The 24348-nt window shown below is 49.2% G+C and overlaps 1 long non-coding RNA gene across 1 annotated transcript; it reads right to left on the reverse strand.

Moving 5' to 3' along the window:
* Positions 1-1432: 1432 nt before the first annotated feature.
* Positions 1433-7245, reverse strand: LOC142289846 (uncharacterized). Its single transcript, XR_012750173.1, has 2 exons — positions 7164-7245; positions 1433-1858 (listed from the first exon to the last, which is right to left on the reverse strand). It is a non-coding gene; the product is annotated as an uncharacterized LOC142289846 (long non-coding RNA).
* Between the last annotated feature and the right edge of the window lie 17103 nt (positions 7246-24348).

Raw genomic sequence — 24348 nt, forward strand, 5'->3', positions numbered from 1 at the left:
AAATAAAATGAAAAGCTAAGGATGTGGTCAGGTCAGAGGCCATTCTCATACCTCCTGTCCATCTGCCACACATTACGCACCTGCTACTGTGACAGGTCTTGCAAGTTGACTAGCAGCAATTCCATCTTTAGGCCCTGTGCAGACTCTGCGTTTTTTTTTTACACGTTTTTGGGTGCAGTTTATTACCCAAAACTGCATACATTGCTTTCCCCAGCAAAGTCTATGAGATTTCAGAAAGGCTGTGCGTACGTTGCTTTTTTTTCCTTGCAGTTTTTGTTGAAGGAAAAAGAAGCAGCATGTCAATTCTTTTTGCGTTTTGTCCCTGCGTTTCGGAGGCCTGGCAGATCAATCCCCCGCTGACTCTGAGTCATTGAGGGATTGATTACCGATATCCGGCCAGAAGCTGGTCCCCATATAAAGTCTATGGGGACCAGAATCCGGCACAAAGGGGTAGGAGAAAGCACTTCATACTCACCGATCACTGGCACGGCTGTCACACTGATCACGCAGCCTCTCCTTCTTCCCAGCCCGCTCATTAGGCTGGAGTTACATTAGCGTATGGCATCCGATGAGAGAGCAACAGATGCAATATGCTAATGACCCTCGGCTCAGGTTTTTTTGTGAGCGTTAGCCGAGTGTCATGCGACTGTGACCCGATCTTGCAATTGAGTCACAGCTGCGAAGCTCAGGGCGGGTGCTGCGGAGGAGAGGGAGGGGTTAATCCCCCCTTCTCCTCCATTGTCAGCCTGTGCGTATATCGCACTGCACTGGGATAACATCTGAGTGCAGTCCGATGTTTCTCTTGAATGGGTGCGAGTGATATGGCTATAGCAGAAAATGCTGCGATTTTTTTCCTCAGTCCGTTTAGGACTGAGAAAAGAAAAAAAAAAAAAGAATTGCTGATTTGAGCTGCAGCATTGTCTATCAAGGGGCCGAGTGCAATGCGAGATTTTCTCGCATTGCACTCATCCGATTTTCATTCATTGCTTCTCCCGCTCACCAGTGGCTATGATTGGTTGCAGTCAGATGCGCCTCCATGCTGAATGACAGCTGCCTGACTGCAACCAGTCACAGCTGCCGGTGGGTCTATATTGTACAGTAAAATAAGTAACAGGATGCAGTCCCCTCAATTTTGATACCCAGCTAAGATAAAGCCTCACAACTGGGGGCTGGTATTCTCAGACTGGGGGGGGGGGCTATGGTTATTAGGCTGCCCCCCAGCCTAAAAATATCAGCCTGCAGCCACGCGGATCGCCGCATTCATTAGATTGCGACAGTCCTGGCACTTTACCCGGATCATCCCGATTGCCCTGGTGTGATGGCAATCGGGGTAATAAGGAGTTAATAGCAGCCCATAGCTGCCTCTAAGTCCTAGATTAGTGATGGCAGTCATCTATGAGACACCATAGAAGAGAGGAAATACAGCAACCGCTTAATTAAAAGAAACTTTATTAAAGACTGTTAAAATCCATGAAAAAGCATGATTGTGAAAACAATGGACACACTGTCCGTCAACACGTTTCAAACAGATGACTTCTTAATCAACACAATATCAAAGTGAATGCAACCCACTTATAAAACCCACACAGCCTTTTAAGGTGGGCAACAAACACAGTCAATTAATTAACAAATTACCAAGACATGAGCAAATGACAACTTACAAAAATAGATTACAAAAATGCATAAGTACAAACATCATTAATATAATTACACACCATATAATAAAAAATTTAAAGCATATATACACATAGAAATATTCTCTCTTCTTTCACTTGTGGGATTCTGTCCAATATATGAAAACATTCATATTCAATGGATGAGGAATAATTCTTTGTTGGACCACATACTGCACCGAACTCTATAAAGAAAAATGACCAATAATTAATAATAATGCCACAAAATAAAAAAATGTGTATAATGAATACATTGAATTACCTGGTAATAAACATGATACATATCAATAAGGCTACTTGCACACTTGCGTTGTGCGGCATCTGTTGCAATCCGCCGCCTTGAGGAATTACGGTAACCGTTGTTTATTCCTCATAGGCTTCTATTAAGGGCGGATTGCAACGGATGGTCTTGCGTTGCATCCACCCCATGGCGCATCAGTTGTTTTGTCGGTGACCGTCAGTGCCCGTCGGGCGGAAGGAACGCTGAATGTAGCGTTTTTTGTTGCTGTAAAAAAACGCTCTCCGCAGGATTCTGTTGGGATCCGTTAAGAGGCATAATGAATGTCTATGGTGCTGGATTCCGTCGCCATGTGTTTGGCGACGGATTCCAGTGCAGGATTCACGTTCTACTGAGCATGCTCAGCAAGTCCAGCAGAACGTTCTAAATCGTTTAAAATCACTCCTGGTCTCTGTCTGTCGGTCTCTATCTCTCTCAGTGTCGGTCTTTCTATCTCTGTCGGTCTGTCTCTTCCTGTCTCCCCCTCTCTCATACTCACCGATCACCGACGCGGCACAGCTGTCACATTGCTCTGGCGGCTTCTCCTCTTTTGAAAATGCCAGTCGCTCATTATTCCATCTCGTATTCCCTGCTTCCCCCACCCACTGGCGCCTATGATTGGTTGCAGTCAGAAGCGCCCCCATGCTGAGTGACAGCTGTCTCACTACAACCAATCACAGCCGCCGGTGAGCAGGTCTATATCGCGCAGTACAATAAATAAATAAATTAAAAAAAAAAACATTGTGCGATCCCCCCAATTTTGATACCAGCCAAGATAAAGCCACATGGCTGAAGGCTGGTATTCTTAGGATGGGGAGCCCCACGTTATGGGAAGCGCCCCAGCCTAAAAATATCAGCCAGCAGCCGCCCAGAATTGCCGCATCCATTAGATGCAACAGTCCCGGGACTCTACCCGGCTCATCCCGAATTGCCCTGGTGCGGTGGCAATCGGGGTAATAAGGAGTTAAATGGCAGCCCATTGCTGCCACTAAGTCCTAAGTTAATCATGGCAGGCTAAACACCCCCAATGATTAACCTGTAAATGAAAGTAAATAAACACATACACTCGAAAAAATACTTTATTTGGAATAAAAGACAAAAAAAAACACCCTCTTTCACTACTTTATTAATCCCCAAATACCCCTCCAGGTCCGATGTAATCCAAACGAGGTCCCACGACGCTTTCAGCTCTGCTACATCGGAAGCTGACCGGAGCAATCGTAGAACATCGCCGCTCTCTGTCAGCTCCACGCAGCAACTGAAGTGAATCGCACTGTCAGTGGGGACATCACTGAGGTAGTGCAGTGATGATGACTGCGGTAGTGCCTGCGTGTGCGCGGTGATCATGGGTGCGGTAGTGCCTACGTGTGCGCGGTGATCATGGGTGCGGTAGTGCCTGCGCGTGCGTGGTGATCATGGGTGCGGTAGTGCCTGCGTGTGCGCGGTGATCATGGCTGCGGTAGTGCCTGCGTGTGCGCGGTGATCACGGCTGCGGTAGTGCCTGCGTGTGCGCGGTGATCACGGCTGCGGTAGTGCCTGCGTGTGTGCGGTGATCACGGGTGCGGTAGTGCCTGCGTGTGCACGGTGATCATGGGTGCGGTAGTGACTGCGTGTGCGCGGTGATCATGGGTGTGGAAGTTCTTGCGTGTGCGTGGTGATGATGATGATGGGTGCGGTAGTGCCGGGGTGTGTGCGGTGATGATGATGATGATGGGTGCGGTAGTGTCGGGGTGTGCGGTGATGATGATGGGTGCAGTAGTGCCGGGGTGTGTGCGGTGATGATGATGGGTGCGGTAGTGCCGGGGTGTGTGCGGTGATGATGATGGGTGCGGTAGTGCCGGGGTGTGTGCGGTGATGATGATGGGTGCGGTAGTGCCGGGGTGTGTGCGGTGATGATGATGGGTGCGGTAGTGCCGGGGTGTGTGCGGTGATGATGATGGGTGCGCGTTATTTCACAGGAATCCGTTGCCTTTATTATCACACTATTTACAACGCATTGTGACGGATGCCAAACGACACAAATGTGAAAGTACCCTAAAGCTACGTTCACACATCAGTTTTTTGACATCAGGCACAATCCTTTGTGTTCCTGATGTAACTGATCCGGCGCAGAGTATGCAAAAACGGATGCGCCTGATCCTTTTTTTTGATGGATCCAGTATATCCGTGTGAACGTAGCCTAAGGTTGCTTTCACACATCCGGTTTTGCAGTGTGGCTAACTCCGGCCTTTAAAACCTATGCAACGGATGCGGCGAAAAAAACGCATCCTTTGCATAGGTTTTTACATGCGGCCCGTCCGTTTTTTGCCGGTTGCGGCACGCTACTGAGCATGCGCAGTGCAAAAAAACGCATGCGACATCCATAGGCATGCATTGGAAAAAGCGCCGCATCGACCGCATGCAATTTTTTTTTGCCGGACAAAAAAAGTGCCAGGCAACGTTCCATCCAGCCGCCGCATGGGCTAAATATGCCGCATCCGGCAAAAAACGGACCGAACGCAAGGCCATGCGGCACAAGCCGGCACTAATGAAAGTCTATGCGGAAAAAACACAACCGGCGGCAGAAAAAAAACGGTTGCGTTTTTTCTGCAAAGAGCCGGATTGTGCCGCACAGCAAAAACCTGATGTGTGAAAGCAGCCTTATTCAGCCCATTGGGATATCCAGTTCCAAGCTTTAATATCCAATGGGCTTCCCTTTTATATAGTAACCTATTCCAATCCCTTGGAGGACTATCCACCCGCTTCATGCCTCTAATGGAAAAAGCCGAAGGGGACCCCAGGTGCTGATCTGCGGCCCCCTCCCCATAGACAGAGCGACGCCCCCTCCCCATAGACAGAGCGACGCCCCCTCCCCATAGACAGAGCGACGCCCCATCTCCCCGTCCCATAGGCAGAGCGTCGCCCCCTCTCCCCTCCCCATAGACAGAGCGTCGCCCCCTCTTCCTTCCCCATAGACAGAGCGACGCCCCCTCCCCTCCCCATAGACAGAGCGACGCCCCCTCCCCTCCCCATAGACAGAGCGCGCCCCCTCCCCTCCCCATAGACAGAGCGACGCCCCCTCCCCTCCCCATAGACAGAGCGCGCCCCCTCCCCATAGACAGAGCGCGCCCCCTCCCCATAGACAGAGCGCGCCCCCTCTCCCCTCCCCATAGACAGAGCGCGCCCCCTCTCCCCTCCCCATAGACAGAGCGCGCCCCCTCTCCCCTCCCCATAGACAGAGCGACGCCCCCTCCCCTCCCCCTAGACAGAGTGACGCCCCCTCCCATAGACAGAACGACGCCCCCTCCCATAGACAGAACGACGCCCCCTCCCCACAGGCAGGGCGACGCCCCCTCCCCACAGACAGGGCGACGCCCCCTTCCCACAGACAGGGCGACGCCCCCTTCCCACAGACAGAGCGACGCCCCCTTCCCACAGAAAGAGCGACGCCCCCTCCCCATAGACAGAGCGACGCCCCCTCCCCATAGACAGAGCGACGCCCCCTCCCCACAGAGAGCGACGCCCCCTCCCCACAGACAGAGCGACGCCCCCTCCCCACAGACAGAGCGACGCCCCCTCCCCACAGACAGAGCGACGCCCCCTCCCCACAGACAGAGCGACGCCCCCTCCCCACAGACAGAGCGACGCCCCCTCCCCACAGACAGAGCGACGCCCCCTCCCCACAGACAGAGCGACGCCCCCTCCCCACAGACAGAGCGACGCCCCCTCCCCACAGACAGAGCGACGCCCCCTCCCCACAGACAGAGCGACGCCCCCTCCCCACAGACAGAGCGACGCCCCCTCCCCACAGAGAGCGACGCCCCCCTCCCACAGACAGAGCGACGCCCCCTCCCCACAGACAGAGCGACGCCCCCTCCCCACAGACAGAGCGACGCCCCCTCCCCACAGACAGAGCGACGCCCCCTCCCCACAGACAGAGCGACGCCCCCTCCCCACAGAGAGCGACGCCCCCCTCCCACAGACAGAGCGACGCCCCCTTCCCACAGACAGAGCGACGCCCCCTTCCCACAGACAGAGCGACGCCCCTTCACCATAGATAGCGCGTTGCCCCCTCCCATAGACAGAGAATCACCCCCTCTCCCCTCCCCATAGACAGAGCGACGCCCCCTCTCCCCTCCCCATAGACAGAGCGACGCCCCCTCTCCCCTCCCCATAGACAGAGCGACGCCCCCTCTCCCCTCCCCATAGACAGAGCGACGCCCCCTCTCCCCTCCCCATAGACAGAGCATCGCCCCCTCTCCCCTCTCCATAGACAGAGCATCGCCCCCTCTCCCCTCTCCATAGACAGAGCATCGCCCCCTCTCCCCTCCCCATAGACAGAGCATCGCCCCCTCTCCCCTCCCCATAGACAGAGCATCGCCCCCTCTCCCCTCCCCATAGACAGAGCATCGCCCCCTCTCCCCTCCCCATAGCCAGAGCATCGCCCCCTCTCCCCTCCCCATAGACAGAGCATCACCCCCTCTCCCCTCCCCATAGACAGAGCATCACCCCCTCTCCCCTCCACATAGACAGACCATCACCCCCTCCCCATAGACAGACAGAGCATCACCCCCTCCCCATAGACAGAGCATCGCCCCCTCTCCCCTCCCCATAGACAGAGCATCACCCCCTCTCCCCTCCCCATAGACAGAGCATCACCCCTCTCCCCTCCCCATAGACAGACAGAGCATCACCCCCTCCCCATAGACAGAGCATCACCCCCTCTCCCCTCCCCATAGACAGAGCATCACCCCCTCTCCCCTCCCCATAGACAGAGCATCACCCCCTCTCCCCTCCCCATAGACAGAGCATCACCCCCTCTCCCCTCCCCATAGACAGAGCATCACCCCCTCTCCCCTCCCCATAGACAGAGCATCACCCCCTCTCCCCTCCCCATAGACAGAGCATCACCCCCTCTCCCCTCCCCATAGACAGAGCATCACCCCCTCTCCCCTCCCCATAGACAGAGCATCACCCCCTCTCCCCTCCCCATAGACAGAGCATCACCCCCTCTCCCCTCCCCATAGACAGAGCATCACCCCCTCTCCCCTCCCCATAGACAGAGCATCACCCCCTCTCCCCTCCCCATAGACAGAGCGATGCCCCCTCTCCCCTCTACATAGACAGAGCATCTCATCCTCTGCTGCACACTATTGCACGCAGAGACGTTGACCTACAATCCCTTTCCCCCCTGAGGCCTATATGTGAAAAGCTTTCCATTACATATTGCTTACCTCATGTTACATCACAAACCTAGGGCTGGAAACAGCGCAGATGAGACAACCCTGTGCCTGAGCAGCAAACTGCACACTCACTGCCGGCAAACTAAGGCTCCTCCCTCGCAACAGTTCGGTCACATGGGTATGACGTCAGCCGAGATCCCTCTGGCCACTGGGATTTAGCCTCTACCCTAGATACGCCTCTGAGTAACAATGGATACCAATAGGATCTTCACTCAGTCTCTTGCCCAAGCCTCAGTCACTGCTCTGCGCTCAATAACAACTGATAACATAGTCCTCATACAGTCAATGTTTGGTGAGTGTTATCTCAGTATTAATGTGACATGCAAATGTTCAGTGTTTGGTGAGCATTTTACCTCAGTATTAATGTGACATGCAAATGTTCAGTGTTTGGTGAGCTTTTTACCTCAGTATTAATGTGACATGCAAATGTTCAGTGTTTGGAGAGCTTTTTACCTCAGTATTAATGCGACATGCAAATGTTCAGTGTTTGGTGAGCTTTTTACCTCAGTATTAATGTGACATGCAAATGTTCAGTGTTTGGAGAGCTTTTTACCTCAGTATTAATGTGACATGCAAATGTTCAGTGTTTGGTGAGCTTTTTACCTCAGTATAAGGGTATGTGCGCACGTTGCTTTTTACCTGCTTTTTACCTGCTTTTTTGCTGCTTTTTCTTCTGCGCTGTTTAATGCCAAAATGGATGTGTTCTTCTATTCAAGCAAAGTCTATGGGAATTTGGGTTTCTTGTTCACACTATGTTGTTCAAAATGCTGCCTTTTTGTGGCAGAACTTTGGTCAAAAACTCAGCTTTGCAATGCAAAACCCAAATGGCAAAAACAATTGACATGTTGCTTCTTTGAAAAGCTGAGTTTTTGACCAAAGTTCTGCCACAAAAAGGCAGCATTTTGAACAACATAGTGTGAACAAGAAACCCAAATTCCCATAGACTTTGCTTGAATAGAAGAACACATCCATTTTGGCATTAAACAGCGCAGAAGAAAAAGCAGCAAAAAAGCAGGTAAAAAGCAGGTAAAAAGCAACGTGCGCACATACCCTAAGGCTGTGTTCACACACTGCGTTTTTTACCTGCGTTTTTGGTCCGTTTTTGGTCCGTTTTTGCTGCAGAAATTTCTTGAGAAATTCTTGTAACCTTTCTGCAGACATTCCCCAGCAAAACCTATGGCAAAAAAAATTAGCTGTGCACACACTGCGTTTTTTTCTTAAGAAAATTCTTTCAGTAGATTTTCTTAAGAAAAAGAATGAGCATGTCACTTCTTTTCTGCAGCTAACTGCGTTTTTTGCCATAGATAATTGGCACAATAACGCAGGGAGCAACCAGCGGTAAAAACGCACCAAAAACGGACCTAAAACGCACCAAAAACGCGGCAAAAACGCAGGTGCGTTTTTGGTGCGTTTTTTAACACAGGTGCACTCTTAAGAAATTTCTTAAGAAATTTCTTAAGAAAAATCATTTTTCTAGTGTGAACATAGCCTTAAGGCGAAGTGCATATGTTCAGTGTTTGGTGGGCTTTTTACCTCAGTATTAATGCGACGTGCATTAGGCTGGTTTCAGACGTCCGTGTTTCAGGTACGTGTGACATTCGTTTTTAACACGGATTTCACACGTACCAATGTTACCCTATTGTGTACTCACACGGCCGTGTTTTCACACGGACCGTGTGGCCCTGCTATTTCACATGGAGACGTGCCCGTTTTTCTCCAGCAGCACGGGTGTCACACGGACCGCACACTGATGTGATCCGTGTGACATCAGTGTGACACATACCAGAGAAAACACGGATTTTTAAATAAAAAGATTTTCTATATTTTCCTGTTCCAGCGATGCTGTCTCTGGCTCTGCTGCCTCCCGCTCCTGACCCCCGCTCATTATTTTCATTGATTATTCACTGCAGTGAGCAGCTGAGAGCAGGGGCATCGCGGTGACAGCGAAGGAGACAGCACCGCTGAGGACAGCATCGCTGGGGACATCGCTAGTGACAAGTGAGTATCCTGCCAGCAGTGTGTGTGCAGGGACGTCCAGGAGGTCATCGGATTTCCCAATGAATTCTGATGACCTCCTGATGACACCCCTGCGACAACTGCGTTACAGCGATTGTCACGATGGTGACTTCCAGGGGTTCATGAGAGTTCATTGGGAACTCTGATGACCCCCTGGATGTCACTGCACAAACTGCTGTATACTCACCTGTCACCGGCGATGTCCCCAGCGATGCTGTCCTCGGCTGTGCTGTACCCAGCCTGTCCCCGCGATGCTCTGGCTTCCAGATCCTCAGGCAGTGAATAATCAATGAAAATAATGAGCGGGGATCAGGAGCGGTACGCAGCAGAGCCGGAGACAGCATCGCTGGATACAGGTAAATATAGAACATATTTTCATTACAGAGACATGTGTTTTACCCGGTACGTGTCACACGTATGCAAACACGGATGTCACACGTGTGACACACGTATGACCATAACCATGCGTGTGACTGGTACCTGATTAAACACGGACGTCTGATACCAGCCTTAATGCCACGGGCAAATGTTCAGTGTTTGAACTTTTTACGTCAGTATGAAGGCCACGTGCAAATGTTCAGTGTTTGGTGAGTTTTTGGTGAGTTGTTTACCTCAGTATTAAGGCCACGTGCAAATGTTCAGTGTTTGGTGAGCTTATTACCTCAGTATTAAGGCCACGTGCAAATGTTCAGTGTTTGGTGAGCTTTTTATCTTAGTATTAAGGCCACGTGCAAATGTTCAGTATATGATGAGCTTTTTACCTCAGTATTAACCCCTTCACGACCGCGGGCAGTAAAATTACGTCCTATTTTAACGTGACTTAACGACCAGGGACGTGATTTTACGGCCTAAACTTCATTTGATTGCCGTGGCCATAGCAACGGCTTTCAAATGATGTCCCCTGCTGTTTCTTACAGCAGGGGACCTTTGCTTGACCCCAGGGGGGGTGGCATCGCCACCCCCTATCGACGATCGATGTGATTGGCTGTTCAAATCTGAACCGCCAACCACATCGTTCGCACTAATTTCGGCAAAAATAATGCCAGAATTACTGCGATACTGTGAGATCTGGCTATGATCTGCTCTAACAGCTTCAACAAATCATAGCCGGAGCTCTAAAATGTCACCCCCAGCCCCTGCAGCACTGATTGGAGCGATCGTGCTATGACGCGCAATCGCTCCAATCAGTGTGCAGTGGGGCGGTCTGATCTGCCGGTGGCCGCCTTCCCCAGGCCTGTGCTGGCCTGCGAGCCCTCCCCCAACATGTCTGCAGCGTGCTTCTGGTACCACGCCACCGCTGCTGCTGCCGCCGCCGTAGCTGAGGTCACCGCTCCTGCTGCACGTGAGGACTGTGCTCACCTTGCAGCCCGTGCACGCTCCCGTGGTGCCCCCTGCGCGCTCCCGTGATGGCCCCTGCTCATGCCCCCCTGCGATCTGCCCCCCCACGCCCCGATCTCCCCCCCCGACATCCCGATCTGCTCCCCCCACGATCTGACTGCCTCCCCCATTATCTCTATTCTGCTTCTGCAGCTCTCTCTCCGGTCTCCTCCTCTGCTCTCCCCCCTCCCCCTCTGCTCTCCCCCCCTCCCCCTCTGCTCTCCCCCTCTGCTCTCCCCCCCCCTCCCCCTCTGCTCTCCCCCTCTGCTCTCTTACCTGTCTTCACCGGGTCGTCCGAGGTCTTAACTGGCCCGATCACATATGTCTCCATCGCTGGGTCCTTCCTGAGCATTCTGCTGATCTGCCCAACGTCCTGCCTGCTGCTCCTGTAAAGCTGTCCATCTCTCTGCCATCTGTTCCTCCTGCAGCTCTTCTGGTCAGTGATCCTCTGGGTACTGTGAGTATAACTTTTTTTTTTTTTCTGTATCCCCTGTCCATTTTTACACCTCATCCGTCCGTGCGTCCCGCCGAGCGCTGATCAGGGATGCAGATAACGTATCTGCATCCCTGCTCAATTTTTGGCGTGACTTTTTTTTTCCGTATTCCCGACGCTTTTTGTATCGCATCCGTCCGTGCGTCCCGCCAAGCGCTGATCAGGGATGCACATAACGTATCTGCATCCCTGCTCACTTTTTGGCGTGACTTTTTTCCGTATCCCCGACGCTTTTTGTATCGCATCCGTCCGTGCGTCCCGCCAAGCGCTGATCAGGGATGCACATAACGTATCTGCATCCCTGCTCAATTTTTGGCGTCACTTTTTTCCGTATCCCCCACGCTTTTTGTATCGCATCCGTCCGTGCTTCCCGCCGAGCGCTGATCAGGGATGCACATAACGTATCTGCATCCCTGCTCAATTTTTGGCGTGACTTTTTTCCGTATCACCGACGCTTTTTGTATCGCATCCGTCCGTGCATCCCGCTGAGCGCTGATCAGGGATGCACATAACATATCTGCATCCCTGCTCAATTTTTGGCGTGACTTTTTTCCGTATCCCCGACGCTTTTTGTATCGCATCTGTCCGTGCATCCCGCCGAGCGCTGATCAGGGATGCACATAACGGAACGGCATCCCTGCTCAATTTTTGGCGTGACTTTTTTCCATATCTGCGACGTTTTTTGTATCGCATCCGTCCGTGCGTCCCGCCGAGCGCTGATCAGGGACGCACATAACGGATCGGCATCCCTGCCCAATTTTTGGCGTGACTTTTTTCCGTATTCGCAACGCTTTTTGTATCGCATCCGTCCGTGCGTCCCGCCAAGTGCTGATCAGGGATGCACATAACGTATCTGCATCCATGGTCAATTTTTGGCGTGAGTTTTTTTTTCCCTATCCCCGACGCTTTTTGTATCGCATCCGTCCGTGCGTCCTGCAGCGGCCGATCAGTGAACCGCATCTGTGCATTTGAAAAGTCAAATGGCGTTCCTTCTCTTCTGAGCCCTGCCATGCGCCCAAACAATTACTTTCCACCACATATGAAATATCTACATACTCAGGAAAAATTGCACAATACGTTTTATGGCGCAGTTTTTCCTGATACCGTTGTAAAAAAAAAAACTACCTGATTGATGCAAAAAAATTGTGGTTAAAAAAAAAATAATAATTTTCACGGTTCAACGTTATCAACTTCTGTGGAGCCCCTGGGGGTACAAGGGGCTCACCAAATATCTAGATAAATTCCTTGAGGGGTTCTAGTTCCAAAATGGGGTAATTTGTAGGGGAGCTCCACTGTTTAGGCACCATAGGGGGTCTCCAAACGTGACATGACGTCCACTAATGATTCCAACCAATTTTGCTGTCAAATGGCGTTCCTTCTCTTCTGAGCCCCGCCATGTGCCCAAACAATTACTTTCCACCACATATGAGGTATCTGCGTACTCAGGAGAAATTGCACAATACGTTTTGTGGTGCATTTTTTCCTGATACCCTTGTGGAAAAAAAAGCTACCTGGTTCAAGTGACAGTTTTGTGGTGAAAAAAAAAAAATTGTATTCCTGGATCAACATTATCAACTTCTGTGGAGCCCCTTGGGGCTCGCTAAACATCTAGATAAACTCCTTGAGGTGTCTAGTTTCCAAAATGGGGTCACTTGTGGGGGAGCTCCACTGTTTAGGCACCATAGGGGGTCTCCAAGCGTGACATGGCGTCCGCTAATGATTCCAACCAATTTTGCTGTCAAATGGCGTTCCTTCTCTTCTGAGCCCCGCCATGCACCCAATTACTTTCCACCACATATGAGGTATCGCCGTACTCAGGAAAAAATGCACTATAAATTTCATGGTGAATTTTTTCCTGATACCCTTGTGAAAAAAAAGCTACCTAGTTGAAGCAACCGTTTTGTGGTAAAGTTAAAATACAAATGGTGTGAACACTGCTTTAACGAGTAAATGGTACTCTGAGGTGCTAGTGAGGGGACCAAAGTCCAAACTATGGAATTTTCATTAAAGACACTGCACTCTCATCAAGATGAGGTAGGAGTAAAGAAATCAACAGATTTGTTTTTTCATATGCAAAAATGTTTGTGTGTTTATTTACAAATAATATAAGTGGGAGGGACTAAGGGGACGTTTCGGCCCAAACATGGGCCTTCTTCACGCCAAGTCACACTCCATATAAGGAAGAACTGTTTTTTTCAGAGAATTATTGGTGCAGGGGTAGTGATAATGAGGAAGTCAACCCTGGGGATATTGATTTTGGTGGTCACAGAATATAAGTCCTTACTGGTATTCTCAAAAAGTCTACTATTACAGAATGGCTTGTAGAAGAGGGGGAGTTTTGTGGCTCGTAGTCCCTTGGATTTGCAGTAAGTAGTGCACGTAATGTGCTGTGAGAATTCACTTAGACAAATAAGGAGCTTATTCACATCTGTGGATTTCAAGATGAATACATGGGGGTGGGTTGCAGACTCCTCTTAATGGCCGTCTTCCCAGACTTTGGCACTAAGACGGCCGTTAAGAGGAGTCTGCAACCCACCCCCATGTATTCATCTTGAAATCCACAGATGTGAATAAGCTCCTTATTTGTCTAAGTGAATTCTCACAGCACATTACGTGCACTACTTACTGCAAATCCAAGGGACTACGAGCCACAAAACTCCCCCTCTTCTACAAGCCATTCTGTAATAGTAGACTTTTTGAGAATACCAGTAAGGACTTATATTCTGTGACCACCAAAATCAATATCCCCAGGGTTGACTTCCTCATTATCACTACCCCTGCACCAATAATTCTCTGAAAAAAACAGTTCTTCCTTATATGGAGTGTGACTTGGCATGAAGAAGGCCCATGTTTGGGCCGAAACGTCCCCTTAGTCCCTCCCACTTACATTATTTGTAAATAAACACACCAACATTTTTGCATATGAAAAAACAAATCTGTTGATTTCTTTACTCCTACCTCATCTTGATGAGAGTTTTGTGGTAAAAACATTTTTTTTTCTTTTCACGGCTCAACGATATAAACTTCTGTGAAGCCCCCAGGTGTTCAAAGTGCTTACCAAACATCTAGAAAAATTATTTGAGGGCTCTAGTTTCCAAAATAGGGTCACTTGTGGGGGAGCTCCATTGTTTAGGCACCTCAGGGGGTCTTCAAACCCGACATGGCGTCCGCTAATGAGTGCAGCTAATTTTGCACTCAAAAATTCAAATGGTGCTCCTTGCCTTCCGAGCCCTGCCGTGTGTCCAAACATTTGATTTCCACCACATATGAGGTATCTGCGTACTCAGGAGAAAATGCACAATACATTTTATGGTTCATTTTTTCCTGATAACCTTGTGAAAAAAAAATCTACCTAGTTGAAGCAACCGTTTTGTGGTAAAAAAAAATTTTTTTCTTTTCACGGCTCAACGATATAAACTTCTGTGACGCCCCCAGGTGTTCAAAGTGCTCACCAAACATTTAGAAAAATGATTTGAGGGCTCTAGTTTCCAAAATGGGGTCACTTGTGGGGGAGCTCCATTGTTTAGGCACCTCAGGGGGTCTTCAAACCCGACATGGCGTCCAGTAATGAGTGCAGCTAATTTTGTGTTAAAAAATTCAAATGGCGCTCCTTCCCTTTCGACCTCTGCCATGCGCCCAAACAATTGATTTTTACCACATATGGGGTATCGCATACTCAGGAGAAAATGCACAATAAATTGTAGGGTGCACTTTCTCTTTTCTCCCTTGTAAAAATGAAAATTTTATGGCTAAAGTAACATTTTTGTGTTAAAAAGTTAAATTTTCATTTTTTTCTTCCACATTGCTTTGGTTCCTGTGAAGCACTTAAAGGCTAAATAAACTTCTTGGATGTGGTTTTGAGCAGTGTGAGGGGTGCAGTTTTTAGAATGGGGTCACTTTTGGGTATTTTCTGTCACCTCAGCCTCTCAAAGTCACTTCAAATGTGATGTGGTCCCTAAAAAAAATTCTTTTGTAAATTTTGTTGGAAAAATGAGAAATTGCTGATGACCTTTGACCCCTTCTAACTTCCTAACGAAAAAAAATTTTGTTTCGAAAATTGCGTTGATGGAAAGTAGACAAGTGGAAAAGTTTATTTATTAACTATTTTGTGTGACCTCTCTCTCAGATTTATGGGCATAAATTTTCAAAGTTTGAAAATTGCGAAATTTTCATAATTTTCTCAAAATTTCCTAAATTTTCACAAATAAATGCAAAAAATATCAGCCTAAATTTACTACTGACATGAAGTACAATATGTCACGAAAAAACATTCTCAGAATCGCCAGGATCCGTTGAAGCGTTCCAGAGTTATAACCTGTCAAAGTGACACTGGTCAGAATTGCAAAAAATGGCCCGGTCATTAGGGTGTTTTAGTGGCCGGGGGTGAAGGGGTTAAGGCCACGGGCAAATGCTCAGTGTTTGGTGAGCCTCAGTATTAATGCGACGTGCAAATGTTCAGTGAGCTTTTTACCTCAGTATTAATGCGACGTGCAAATGTTCAGTGTTTTGAACTTTTTTACCTCAGTATTAATGCCACGAGCAAATGTTCAGTGTTTGGTGAGCTTTTTACCTCAGGATTAAGGCCCTGTGCGCACGCTGCATTTTTTACTGCGGTTTTGCCACATGCTTTGCTGCAGAAAATGTTTATAACCTTGCTGCAGTCCTTCCCCAGCAAAATGTATGGTAAAAAAAATGCTGTGCACACTAGAGATGAGCGAACCGGTCCCGGTTCGGCTCGAGGTCGGTTTGCCGAACGGAGGTCCCGTTCGAGTTCGGTTCGTCGAACGTTCGACGAACCGAACTCGAACTGCATAGGAAACAATGGCAGGCAATCACAAACACAGAAAAACACCTAGAAAACACCCTCAAAGGTGTCCAAAAGGTGACAAACAACTCACAACACATGGGAAAGTGACAAGGACATATACTCATGCGAAAACAAAAGAGCTGGGCAAGGAAAAAGAGGAGGACACACAGATATATGAGTATATGCAAGGAAACATCGATTCCATTATTGTGCAACTTGAGCCCTGCTCATTTTAGGCTTCCAATCTGGATAAATTGCCTGAGCTCGCCACGTACGCCTTGGGGATCTTGTCGTGTCCTGCAGCCAGCGTTCTCTCGGAACCTGTCTTCAGTGCTGCTGGGGGTCTGCTGGCAGATAAGCACATGTGTCTGTCCATTGACAATGTGGACATGGCTCTCAGAGGACTTTTCTTCCCCTGGGTCAGCCAGGGGAGGCGAAAGGCACGCGTATTTTTGAGAGTGCTTCATGCAAAGCATCTTTTTCATTTTGAAAAGGGGCATCAACTGATGTCAGTCAAGAGGGGTGTGTGTGGCCCAATTAGTGGCAACGAGGGAGACTGTGGTTGGAGTCCCCTCGCTGTGTTTCTAAAAGAACCAAAATGAACAAATCATGGCTCTCAGAGGACTTTTCTTCCCCTGGGTCAGCCAGGGGAGGTGAAAGGCACGCGTATTTTTGAGAGTGCTTCATGCAAAGCATCTTTTTCTTTTTCAAAAGGGGCATCAACTGATGTCAGTCAAGAGGGGTGTGTGTGGCCCAATTAGTGGCAACGAGGGAGACTGTGGTTGGAGTCCCCTCGCTGTGTTTCTAAAAGAACCAAGATGAACAAGTCATGGCTCTCAGAGGACTTTTGTTCCCCTGGGTCAGCCAGGGGAGGTGAAAGGCATGCGTATTTTTGAGAGTGCTTCATGCAAAGCATCTTTTTCTTTTTCAAAAGGGTGGTCAACCGATGCCAGTCAAGTGGGGTGTGTGTGGGCCAGTTAGTGGAAACGAGGGAGACTGTGGTTGGAGTCCCCTCGCTGTGTTTCTAAAAGAACCAAGATGAACAAGTCATGGCTCTCAGAGGACTTTTGTTCCCCTGGGTCAGCCAGGGGACGGGAAAGGCACGCGTATTTTTGAGAGTGCTTCATGCAAAGCATCTTTTTCTTTTTCAAAAGGGGGGTCAACCGATGCCAGTCAAGTGGGGTGTGTGTGGCCCAGTTAGTGGAAACGAGGGAGACTGTGGTTGGAGTCCCCTCGCTGTGTTTTACATGCTTTTAGAAGGGCATGACATGGCTTGGAGGTTGACTTTCAGCATCTGCAAACTGTTGGCTACCAAAATGCTGCCTTTCCAACACCTGTGGTTATAGACAATGAGGAACATACTGATGAAGATGAGACGCAGATACCCGATTGGGATGACAACTTAAATATTCGGTCAGGGCAAGAAGAGGCTCGGTCTGAGGGGGAGGGGAGTGCAAACACAACAATTGATGAAGTTCTAGATCCCACCTACTGTCAACCCACAGTCAGACACTCGAGGAGGTCAACAGAGGCGGTGGAGGAGGATGCAACCGACGACGAAGTTACCTTGCGCCTTCCTGGACAGAGTCGGAGCACTGGTAGCACGTCTACAACTGCATCCTCAGCCACCACTCTGCCTCTGAGCATTATTCGGGGTGGATCAACAGGTCGCATGGCCTCTAAGCCTTGCCTAGCCTGGTCCTTTTTTGACATAGAAAAAGATCGCCCAAATTATGTGATCTGTAAAATTTGTCATGGTTCTGTTAGTAGAGGTCAAAACCTCAGCAGTTTGACAACTTCTTCCATGAATCGTCACATGAATAAATATCATATGGCCCGGTGGGAAGCTCACCGTGCTGCAATGCGGCCTAGCGGAGCGAACCATCCACCGCCTGCCCCTTCCAGTGCATCCGCGCGCTCGTCATCTTCTAGGACTGTGGGGACAGCTGTCACACCTGTTTTTCCACCCACAACTTCCACCACTGTAACCGCAACAGGCAGTTTGCTTGGTAGGTCGTCAGTTGGTTTGGAAGGGGAAACAAGTGAGTGTGTACAGCTCTCTCAGACATCGATAGCACCAAAGTTGGATGAAGGCAACATCATGTCTCCGCCTGCACTTTCCTCACAAACCTGCATTTTTCCAGGGACACCCTACTCAACACCGTCTACACACAGCAGCCAGATCTCTGTCCCTCAGATGTGGTCAAATAAAAGGCCACTTCCTGCGACCCATGACAAAGCTAAGAGGTTGACTCTATCCCTCTGTAAGCTGTTGGCTACCGAAATGCTGCCTTTCCGCCTAGTGGACACACAGGATTTTAGAGACCTTATGTCTGTCGCTGTGCCCCAGTACCAGATGCCCAATCACCACTGCTTCTCCAAGAAAAGCATGCCCGCGCTACACCAGCATGTCGCACACAACATCACCACTTCCTTGAGAAACTCTGTGTGCGACAGGGTGCATTTCAACACAGATACTTGGACCAGTAAGCATAGACAGGGTCATTACATGTCACTGACTGGGCACTGGCAAACTATGGTGAGAGATGGAGAAGGGTCAGCTGTACAAGTCTTGCCGTCCCCACGAGTTGTTTCAATCCTTCTTCTGTATGTAGAAGTTAATACACTGCTTCTGCCTCTTCAACCTCGTGTGGGTCCTCCACCTTGGCGCAAACCCTGTGTGGTCAGGCCACCCTTCCTTGTAACTGCGCACAAGGACTACCACACACCTCCTTACTATGCTGGCAGCAGAGCTCAATGCCATCAGGCGGTCAAAGTTTTACTTTGAAATGTATGGGAAATGTGAGTCACACCGCTGAGAAGTTGTGGACGGTTAGCTCTGGATACCGAGTTTCATCAATGGTTGTCTCCACTCAACCAGAAGCCAGGGAAGGCCGGGTGCGACAATGATGCAAACATGGGTGCGGCCCTTCGCTGTGACAATGTGACACACATGGCTTGTGTGGTTCACGTGTTGAACCTGGTTGTCCAGCAATTTTTAAAGCACTATCCTGGCCCACATGGCCTTCTGCAGAGAGCACGGTGTAACGCCTTCCTTGATCCACACACTCAGATGGGCTGTTAATGATAGGCTAGAGGGAAGCCACTCACCAAGCAGGACCCCTAGAACCCTGAAACCCTTTAACCCCTATACAGGGATTAGGAATTGCACAGGGCCCAAGGTGATTAATACCTGTGGAAGGCTGCAGTTCCAGAGAATAGTAGTCAGGCAGGGTCAAAACATTAATTGAGGAACAGGAACAGAATGGGACGGCCAGGACTTAATCAGAAAACAAGCAGAGGTGAAATGCGGATCGGCCAACAAGGTACATAAACAGCAAGCAGGAAAAGTAGTCAGGTAACAAGCACACAAAATCATAAAACTGAACTGGGGGTAAAATTAACCAGAGGTTCATAGCTATGTCTGGCAGTGGTCTGCAGACAGGATGGGCATAAAAAAGGGTGTGGTGTCTTCCCATTGGTTGTAGCTGAATGATGGTATTTCATCTGTGAGATACCCACCAGCTACATTCAGCCAGAGATTCTGCATCTGTCAAGGTAATGCAGCCCAGTGGGTGAGCATAACCTGCGTCCACCTGCGCCGCTGGCATCGACTCCTCTCCCATCATCAGCACTATTCATGAAAGGAACACATTGTCACCTGGCGACCGGAGTACAAATTGACGGAGCGGACTCCGTTGGTGACTTAACAGCCGTGTGCGGCAATGATGCAAACCTGGCTGCGGGCCATCGTCAGGGCAATGTGACACACGTGCCTTGTATGGCTCACGTGTTGAACCTAATTCTCCAGCAATTTTTAAAACACCATCACGGCCTACATGGCCTTGTGCAGTGTGCACGCTCGCTATGTGCTCACTTCCATCGTGCGCACACAGCAGCTCAACAACTTTCGTCGCTACAGAAGTCTTTAGGTCTGGTGGTTAAACGCCTGAAATGCGATGTGCCCACACGCAGGAATTTGAATCTGCACATGTTGCAGCGTTTGTGGCAGCACCGCCGAACCCTGCTGCAATACGTTATGACATATAGCCTGGGATAACTTGATCCAGAGATGGTGCAGATCACGCTGCTGGAGTGGTGTCAGATCAAGGACCTATGCACCCTGCTACACAGTTTACAAATGTCGACGAAGATGTTTAGCACTGGCAATGTCATTCTCAGCGTGACAATTCTGGTCATCTACATGATGGAGCGCACTGTAATTATTATTCGGAGTCAGGTGTTGGGACAAGAGGAAGGGGAGGAAGTACAGGAGGAGTCATATGCGGAAGGGATAACAAGATCTACGAGGTCCAGATGGTCAGCGGCACCTATGCGGCAGTCATGGTGAGGGAGAAGGATTAACAAGGGCGCATAGTATCAGCAAAAAGTGTTGAGGAAGGTGCAGGAGCCCATGAAGAAATGGAGGACGAACTAGCGATGGGCATGGAAGACTCAGCAGATGAGTGAGAGCTTGCTCACATTTCGGTTGTGCGAGGTTGTGGGGAGAGGGCAGAGGAAGGAGGCACGATTCTCACCTCTCTGCCACCAACACACCAAGGACTTGGTCCTCCTGGATGCACAAGACACATGAGCGGCTTCTTGCTGCACTACCTACAACATGACCCTCGGATTGTACGAATTCAAAGTAATCCAGAATACTGGGTTGCCACACTGTTACATCCCCGGTACAAGACAAAATTTGGCGAAATAATTCCTGCCGTAGAAATGGACGCACGTATACAGGAGTATCTGCAGAATGTGGTACGCAATCTTAGATCTGCTTTTCCACTAAACACCAGTGCTGCACAGAGTGAATCTCAACGCTTTGTCATGGATAGGAGGAAATGGTCTTTTACTTGTCCACATCTGAGGGACCGAGGGCTGGCTGCTGTGCTGAGATGGCGTTGAGTACGGTGTCCCTGCAGAGTTGCACTTTTGGTCATATACCAAAATGAGTTGAAAAAGGACAGATGCTGGTGGAAAGGGGAACAGGTGTGTTGGAAAGGGGAAAAAAGTGTTGGTCCGTGGATTTGGTGGTTAAGCAACAGTAACATTTGCTGAAGAAACACCATCTGTTACAGTGGGACTGGCAGATTTGGATAAAGTGGTATATACTATGTTACCGCTATATAACGAAAATTAATAAGAAAAGAAAGAGAAAGGTATATATCCCCATCAGCAGTCAGTGTCCACCGTGCTCCCAGTTGGAAAAGGAGAGGTTGGCAACTGGAAGGTTTGGTGGAGGATACAGAGCTGTGTGGCTATGAAACTAATAGTAGCCTGAACCGAGTTAGACGCCATTCGGATCTGGAGACTGTGAGCCCTGTTAGCGTCACTGGGTCCACATGCCCACCCAGCCCAGGAACTCCCTGTTAACATCACAGGGGCCATTGAGTACGCTGACCATGTGCGTAGGGGCACACCTGTGGACAGCAGGCGCATCAGCAGCAGCAGGCCTGTTAATGCCACTGGGCTGCACAAGCAGGACTGGTAGGACAGGAGCTGGTCTTAACCGTTCTGCGTCACCAACTGTGGTGGTGGCCTGCATCGACACCCTATCCCTGCCTACCTCTGGCCTAAAGCCGCAATGGGTTCAACACATGGAGGTGTGCTCTTTCGGAGCATAATAGAAGACTGCGCACCTCCTTGTTGGCTCCAGCCCCTTTTATAACCTGTGTCCGCCCCAAACCAGGGTGAACCACAATGCACCTCCTGGAGACAAAAGTAGAGTGACACGTCATGAGTGGCATAACTAGCGTCCTATTTGGAACCGCAACTTCAATGATAACCTCATGGCTGCCATGACCCAAACACCTCACCAGTCATCGTCTGACCATCAATAATGCGGTGAAAAGTCATAGGGGTGGGCCTCTGCAAGCCATTTGGGAGGACACCTGATGCCCTGTGGTCTATATGTGCCCCCCCACATCAGGGGCAGGGCCAAAGAGTTCATTACCGGACCTAGTCTCTGATGCAGTAAGTGCCTGAGCATGCTCAGTAGCATGAAATACAGTCTCTGAAAAAAGACTATCAGCTTTAGCATGGTGTCTAGGCACAAAACAGGACTTAGACCCGGCACGGAATGCAAGCACCTGTGCAAAGAGGCTTTTCACACTTAGTGTGGGAGCATGCGCTGTATCCCGAAATGAAGACTTAGCGTCAGGAATAACACAGTCAGGCTGAGCATACTCACTAGGCGAAACACTGTAATTAGGCTGCAGCTGGGGTAAATCGGCACACGCATGCGCACTAGCTGCCTCTCCACACTTAGACGTGGAGGGGAAATTGCTCTTGGAGATGCTGTCTATGAACAGAAGGAAAAGCTAAAGGAAGCCTGACTTTCTATCCCTCCGAATTATCAAATGGAGCAATGAATTCCATGAGTTTGCTATAACATTAGCGTAGCAAAATGTGCATGAGGGTGTCATGTAGAGGTGCTATAAATAGCTTGTCACCAGTGGGGCACTAATGGAATACAACAGCCAGTTCTATGATGCCACTAAATGGCAGTATTTTTTGCTATCATTATAGCTTATTAAAAACAGAGCAGGAGGGTGTCATGCAGAGGTGCTATAAATAGCTTGTCACCAGTGGGGCACTAATGGAATACAACAGCCAGTTCTATGATGCCACTAAATGGCAGTATTTTTTGCTATCATTATAGCTTATTAAAAACAGAGCAGGAGGGTGTCATGCAGAGGTGCTATAAATAGCTTGTCACCAGTGGGACACTAATGGAATACAACAGCCAGTTCTATGATGCCACTAAATGGCAGTATTTTTTGCTATCATTATAGCTTATTAAAAACAGAGCAGGAGGGTGTCATGCAGAGGTGCTGCACATAGATTTGCACTAGTGTGACTAGACAAAAGTCCAATAGCCACGTTTAGGATGCCACTAGGTACACTGACTGCTAGTATAATGGCTTAGTTAAAAAGACTTTGAGTGTGCAATGCAGGCAGACGTGCTGCAAATATCTTTACAATAGTGTGAATAGACAAAAGTACAATAGCTACGTTTAGGATGCCACTAGGTACACTGACTGCTAGTATAATGGCTTAGTTAAAAAGAGTTTGAGTGTGCAATGCAGGCAGACGTGCTGCAAATATCTTTGCAATAGTGTGACTAGACAAAAGTACAATAGCCACGTTTAGGATGCCACTAGGTACACTGACTGTTTGCTAGTATAATGGCTTAGTTAAAAATAGTTGGAGTGTGCAATGCAGGCAGACGTGCTCTGCAAATGTCTTTGCACTAGTGGGACTATAGCAAAGTCCAATAGCCACGTTTAGGATGCCACTAGGTACACTGAGTGTTTGCTAGTATAATGGCTTAGTTATAATGAGTTGGAGTGTGCAGAGGACAGGAGGGTACAGTGCCAGGATTGTGGGGCTCTGGGTAGAGGAATGGAAGCCTGCCTTTCTATTCCCTCCTAATGGTGAAATGCAGCGACGAAATCCCTGACCTTGGCTACACAGACGCTGTCTCTGTTTTCAGGACCTGTCACCTATGGCTCTCTGACCCTGCCGGTTTGAGCCCTTAAAAGGACTGATAGAAAGTGCTCTCCCTAAGCTGTCTAACGCTGTGTATGGAGCGCATACAGCAGTATCGGCGATAGGACTCAGGAGGACGGAGCTGCGACAGTGATGTCTGACACCAAAGACGCAGAAGAGATAATGGCGTCCTGGAGGAAAATGTCCGGTTTTATAATGCAGGGACATGTGACATGGACATCCTATCACACATGCCGTTGCTTCTCTGGCTAAAAGTCCACTTAGCTGTGTGTGTGTCTGGGATTGGCTGACATGCTGGCCCGCCCCACTACACGCGCGCGCTTTGGGAAGGAAGACAAGGAAAAAAAAAAAATGGCAATCGCCATTATAGAAACAGCAGTGATCTGAAGGCGCTGTTCACGCACACTATACACTGAAATGTCATAATAGTGTGATTCACAGAGTGACTTACACTATTACAGCGGAAACCAAGCTAGGAATTAGCTGTTTTTTTGCTGCTAGAACCGTTCTCGAACGTTTCTAGAACTATCGAGCTTTTGCAAAAAGCTCGAGTTCTAGTTCGATCTAGAACAGGCCCCAAAATCACTCGAGCCTAGAACTGGAGAACCTCGAACCACGAACCGCGCTCAACTCTAGGGCACACTGCGTTTTTTTTCACCAACAGGTTTTGCTGCATTTTGTTTGCAGCAAAAAGAATTGCATGTCACTTCTTGTCTGCAGGTATCTGCGTTTTTTGCCATAGATAATGGTCATAGACCGCAGGGAACAACTCGCGGCAAAACAGCATGCGGTTTTGCTGCGTTTTTTTTACTTTCAGAGGGTCCGGAATTTTCTTAAGAAAATTCCATTTTCTAGTGCACACATAATCTAAAGCCCACTTTACACGCAGAGATAAATCTTTGGCAGATCTGTTGCAGTGAAATCATGGACATATTCTTCCATTTGTACACAGCCACAAACCTGGC

The sequence above is a fragment of the Anomaloglossus baeobatrachus genome, chromosome 2, assembly GCF_048569485.1.
Source record: "Anomaloglossus baeobatrachus isolate aAnoBae1 chromosome 2, aAnoBae1.hap1, whole genome shotgun sequence".
Taxonomy (NCBI): Eukaryota; Metazoa; Chordata; class Amphibia; order Anura; family Aromobatidae; genus Anomaloglossus; species Anomaloglossus baeobatrachus.